This window comes from Myotis nattereri (genome assembly GCF_964212035.1).
Source record: "Myotis nattereri genome assembly, chromosome: 12".
NCBI lineage: Eukaryota > Metazoa > Chordata > Mammalia > Chiroptera > Vespertilionidae > Myotis > Myotis nattereri.
In genome coordinates, this window is record NC_138087.1 from 36,566,663 (window position 1) to 36,572,662 (window position 6,000).

Consider the following 6,000-nt stretch of genomic DNA (forward strand, 5'->3'; position numbering starts at 1 on the left):
TGCAAGCAGGACCAAGGGCAGGCCTAGGACCGAAAAGACCAAAAACCTTAATTTCAGTTTCAAGCATACGCAAAACAATTCAATTACCGGCCGGAGGAATTACACCACATAAAACACATGCAGTTGCAAATCACACAGCACTTTATTACCCACAAAAGTTCCTGATGCTGCAGGTAGAGGCTTAACGGGATCTTGGTGGTGCTGTCCTCTGGGGTCCGGCAGTTGGACTGGTCCGGTCGGGATGCAGGGGGCCAGCGTTCCCCACCAGAGAGCTTGGTCGTGTCTTGACTGGGGGGTGGGGGGGTACTAGCCGTTCTTCTGTCATCTGGCAGGGAGTGGAGCGTGGAGCGGCACAGTGTGACATCGCTTGCCGGACTGTCAAAAGGATGTGCCTTTGTGGCTGTCTGGACAGGCGAGCACTGTTGGCTGGTCAAGACCCGTTTTTAAAGCCTGTTCGTACCGCAGCAGTTCAGGTGGCGATCAATGAATTATGTCAATGCATACATGTTAATCTTAACAGGGCGAGGGGCTACATGTGCTTATCAATCAGGGTGTGCACTCGTAGGTGCATATCTGGAGAAGTACATCCCTCACACATATGGCTACCATAGCAAGTCACTCTAAGTCAGTAATCGACGATCAAATCCTTATCTACGGGATACACATGCTTCAGGGCAGTGGGGAATGTGTCCTTAACAGCACGCTTTAGGTTTCAGGAAAGTTAACTCAAACATTTTAAAACCTTTTTGACATTTTTAGACATTTTAAAACTTTTTTTTAAACATTTCTATATTTTACTACAACACCAGTGAACATTTAGTAATGTCTTGAGACATTTTTAGCGTCCGTGCCTTGGGGAAGGTATTCCTGGCATTTAGGCAGTAGAGGCCAGGGCTGCTGTTGAATATGCCACCGTGCACAGGGAAGTCCCCACAACAAAGAGGTATTTGGTCCAAAGTGTCAGTGCTGCCACAGTTGAAACATCCTGGTCTAGGCTTATGAGAAGTTAGATGATTTTCGGAATGTGTGAGCTTTCTGTCTGGAGAAGGGTAGGGGTACATTGTTTGGAACTCAGATGGCCCAGTAAAAAGATGGTCTCTTTCTGAACAACGAAAGCATCAGGGCAGTGGGTCCATCCACAGACCTGGGAGATGTGAAGCAAACCACGAACAGTTTACAATTAAACTGAAGTAGCCCCGTAGAGGACACCTACGTTCTGGTTGCCTTGTGAACTCATTGGTGTCCTTTAGTTTTGCAAAGTGTTGCGTTGTCTTTGGCTTGTTTTTCTATGAGGAATAAAGCACTGGACCAATTCTCTTTTACTTTCCAGAAACTCTGATAATTAATCCCTATGATTTTTGGCCCAAAACTTGATTGTTCTCATTTGTCATAAATGTGATTTGCAGAGGTTTTGGAATGGAAAGCTAGAGCATTTAAAACACTCTTGTAACAGGAGGTTGTGTGGCCCCTACTGGGCTAGCTAAGTATAGGTGCAGTTTTGGACATAAGAACTTGAATTTGCAAGTTATGAGTGATGCAGTAGGTATCATTTAACTATGAAATTTCCATTTTCAAATGCTTAGTTTTGTGGGAGTGGTTAGTGGATGTATCTAACGCTTTCTTACTTACTGTATGGTTTACTTTTATCTTACGCTATTGCTCACACTCCTTGAAAGGCCGAGTTTCTGAATGAATATGCGTCCTTCTAACCTGGCTCTTTGGGAAGGTCTTGTCTTCACATCCATTAATTGTTTTAGAAACACATTAACGAGGTGCTGCAATGCTAATAACAGTCATATCTAGAGTGGGCGGAGAGTCCTAATGCTCGAGCCTGACTTTAGGGTTCAATGGTGGGGTGAAGGAGGTGCAAGTAATTCAGAATTGTTGGAGGGTAGATTGGTGTAAGGTGGGAGGACAAGTGCATAAGGTATTTGAATACGGTTTGGATTTGTATCTAATAAAAAGTTACTAAGCCACCAAAAGTTTTTGATCAAGGGACAGTGAGATCAGATATGTGTACTTGTAAGAATGACTATCTGAGAAGGTTATTATGTTTGTACACGGTCTGGAAGGCACCCAGGTGGTACCTGCAAGCCTTCGTGCATTGAATTAATGCCGAGAGGCAGTGTAAGTTAACGGTTAGGAGAGAAAGTGCTGCCCCTATGTTCATTGCAGTGTTATTTACAATAGCCAAGATATGGAAACAACCCAGGGGCTCGTCAATAGATGAGTGGATATATATGAATATTACTCATAAAAAGAGAATGAAATCTTACCATTTCTGACAGCATGAGTGGACCTAGAGGGTACTATGATAAGTGAAATAAGTCAGTCAGGAAAAGACAAGTACCATATGATTTCACTTACGTGTGGAGTCTAAAGAACAAAATAAACGAACAGACAAAATAAAAGCAGACTCATAGATATAGGGAACAGACTGATGGCTGCCAGAGGGGAGAGAGGTTGGGGGCTGGGTGAAAAATGAGGAGGGGATAAGAAGTACACATTAGTAGTTACAAAATAATCACGGGGATGTAAAGCACAGCATAAGCAATAATGTGATAACTAAATATGGCGACAGGTGGGCACTGGAAATATTGGGGGAACACTTTGTAAAGTATGTGATGGTCTAAAGCAGGGTCCCTCAAACTTTTTAAACAGGGGGCCAGTTCACTGTCCCTCAGACCGTTGGAGGGCCAGCCTATAGTTTTAAAAAAAACTATGAACAAATTCCTATGCACACTGCACATATCTTATTTTGAAGTAAAAAAACAAAACGGGAACAAATACAATATTTGTATTTGCGTGTGGCCCGCGGACCATAGTTTGAGGACCCCCAGTCTAAAACCACTATGCCATACACCTGAAGCTAATACAAAACAATGTTAAATGTAAACTGTAATAGAAAAATAAAATTTTAAAAAGAAAGAGAAGGTGCTGGAGCCAGTCTTTCTGGATTCAAAGCCTGGTTCCCTCACTTACTAACTGATATTTTAGGCACGTTATGTAACCTCTCTCTATGTCTCGGGTTTTTCACCTGGAAAATGATCAGAAGTGCATGTAATAAATGCTCAGGAATTGTTAGCTCCTATTGTTAATAATAATGACATTTAGTATTGTTGTTATTATCAGCAGGCACCCTATAAAAGATAAGCAAAGAAGCTACAGGTATGGGCCCAGGATTAGAAAACCGGAAGGCAGTGGTTCTGCACTCTGACCGCAAATTAAAATTCCCAGGAGAGCTTTTAAGACTGCCAACACTGGAATTCTTCCCTGCCAGTGTTCCAGAATGCTCTCCCCTTCCTCACACTGTGGGTCCCGCTCCTGGCTCGGCATCTCAAGTCCAACTAGATTGCTCAGCTGTCAGAGAGCCAAGGGCTGTGGGTGGTCAGAGGCCTGCACAGCCAGACTGTTAGGAACCCAGCTGGCCTCTGCCCATCGGTGATGGATTACAGATCACCAGTCTCATGACTTTACAATTCGATCTACCAACAAGGGCCGGTGGAGTACCTTCTGTGGGACCAGCCGCCTGCCAGGTGACTGGAGGGCAACAGCTAGATGGCCAAGTGGTTGCTGTTGCAGAGTGAGTTGCTGTCGCTTTGTTTGCTTTTTCTATAGGAGCCAAAATCGGGCTTGTTAAGTGGTCATTGACAGTCCTTTCTTCTAAGTTTTCTCTTGGATTCGCTGCCAATAGGAAGTGTATTATTCCTCAGAGCACTATAGCATTCATTTAGCCAGTGCCCACTCAATTATGAGGCATGACAGAGTTTGCCGTATGAAAGAGGAAGGACCACTTAATGATTTCTAGAGTCAGAAGTCTGGAGTAAATGGATAGACAGATCAAAGAGTGAAGGGGGTTTCACTGTAATTGGAGAAGCACTTTTAGCAGGAGCTGGTCTCCCACTGAAACCTTAAAGGAGCCCTTGAATCAGTTGTGTGGGAGAGAAAGTGTGTTTTTTAATATAAAGGGGTAGTGACGTTAGCTGATCATCTGATGGGATAACGAAGTGCAGATTGTGCTTTTGCTAAACCATGGTGGCAACAGACTGAACGCCTGGTAGAAACTGGAATTCTGTTTTGGGATCTTAAGGATTATTTTCCCTACACCAGGAGAAATCAGACTTTCTCAGAAAGTGTGTTTATCACAGTAGTTTTCTAGGTCTGATTATTTTTATGAATGGGCGGTTCTTGCATGTGAGGGAAATAAAAGGCTTCACCCTTTGGGTGAGGTTTCCTTCTAGAGTTGAATGATAGTTCATGGTTATTGACCCCAAAGGGAAGGACAATTGATGCTTACTGACCCAAATCAGACCTTGTTCCTAAATTATTTAGGATTTGCTTTTGGAAGAAGGTAAAGGAAGGCCATTTGGAATCACAGATTAGAGGTCTTACATAGATAGAGGTGAAGAGATGGGGAAGGATTGGGATTAAGATGAGGGAGTTTGAGAAATGAGACATACCTGAGACTTCTCCAAATGAAATACTTGCTTTTTACCTTCTTATCTGCAACACCCCAACATTACCAATGTCCTTTGAAATCAAAATTTACTCTCCCCTCAGCCTCCACTATAAGATGTAAGCACTTTGAGGGGGAAAAATGATGATGGCCGGCCCTGTATGTAAAATTGAATTGGAATGTACAAACAGAAATTTTAATCAGGTTCTTTTGGTGAACGTGGGAAAGGCACCCTTCTGGGAATAAGTGACTGCGAAGAGGATGGATCATTGTTTAGTTTTCTCTTTATAGTCCTTCATTTCTCTCTTCCTGCCCTTTGGCAGTCGCTCCGGGAAAGAACAGTGAGGGCCTGGCCAGTGTGGCTCAGCTGGTTGAGTGTCATCTTGTGCGCTGAGCGGTTGCAGGTTTGATTCTCCATCAGGGCACATGCCCAGGTTGCGGGCTCAATCCCTGGTCCGGGGCGTGCAAGAGGCAGTTGATCGATCCATGTTTCTCTCGATGTTTCCCTCTTCTCTCTCTCTCTCTCTCTCTCTCTCTCTCTCATTCTCTCTTCCTCTCCCTTCCTGTCTCTCTGAAAAAAAATCAATAAAAACATATTTTTAACAAGAAAGAACAAAGAGGTGAGGGAGAGAGTGCTAGCTGGCACAAAGACTATTCAAAATACCCCACAGAAAAATCTATGAGGTCATTTATGGAAGATCTCTTTCTTTGCTAGTGGCTCCATGGAGCTCGCCTCGCTAGAAGGACAGTTTCAATATGTGAAACAAAAAAGTAATGATGGCTATGTCTTACGTCGTGTGAGAGGAATGTCTTGGGTTTGCACACTCCTCTGCTGAGGAGGTTCAAAGTGCTCTGCAAACATGACATCATCACTCCCTGGGTGGAGACTGAGGACTGACTCTCAGGAGAATAATCCCTCTACAGCAGTTTGGAGGCGCTCAGGCACAGACCCATGTCCTTACTGAGCTTAAGCCAGTGTCCCCAGATAGCATGAGTTCTGAATCTCATGATAAGATGGGCATTAATACTAAACATGGCTAGATGAAGTCTAAGTGAGGTCTCTTGATGAATTCTACGTCTCATGCTTCAAAAAGTAAATTTTTATAGTTTCTTATTCTTTTCTTCCAAAGGATCATACTTAGAACTAGCCTCCATCTAGCATCTTTTTTTGTTTTTGTTTTTGAGCCAGGCAAAAATAAAATGATAGAACAGAACAAGAGATGCCAAGTAGCATTTGTGTTATTATGACAGAACCAAATTCTCATCCCAGGTAAAACCTGGAGTCTTAGACAAGATTCCTTGAAGAGAGACATGAAAACATTCTTTCTCCCTCTGTTTTGATTAGGACCTCATGGCAGAGTGCAGTAGTTAGAAATTTTGTTAATAACATGAGGGGAAAAAATGGCAGTAGTTATTTCTTTTTTTCGTCTTTGCAAGGAAATTTAAATCATATCGACTAAAGTTGCATATTTTTCTTTACTTCATTCCATCCCCCCACTCACAGTCCCTGCCCTGCCTTCTGCCCGGCTCTCTTAAAAATTCTC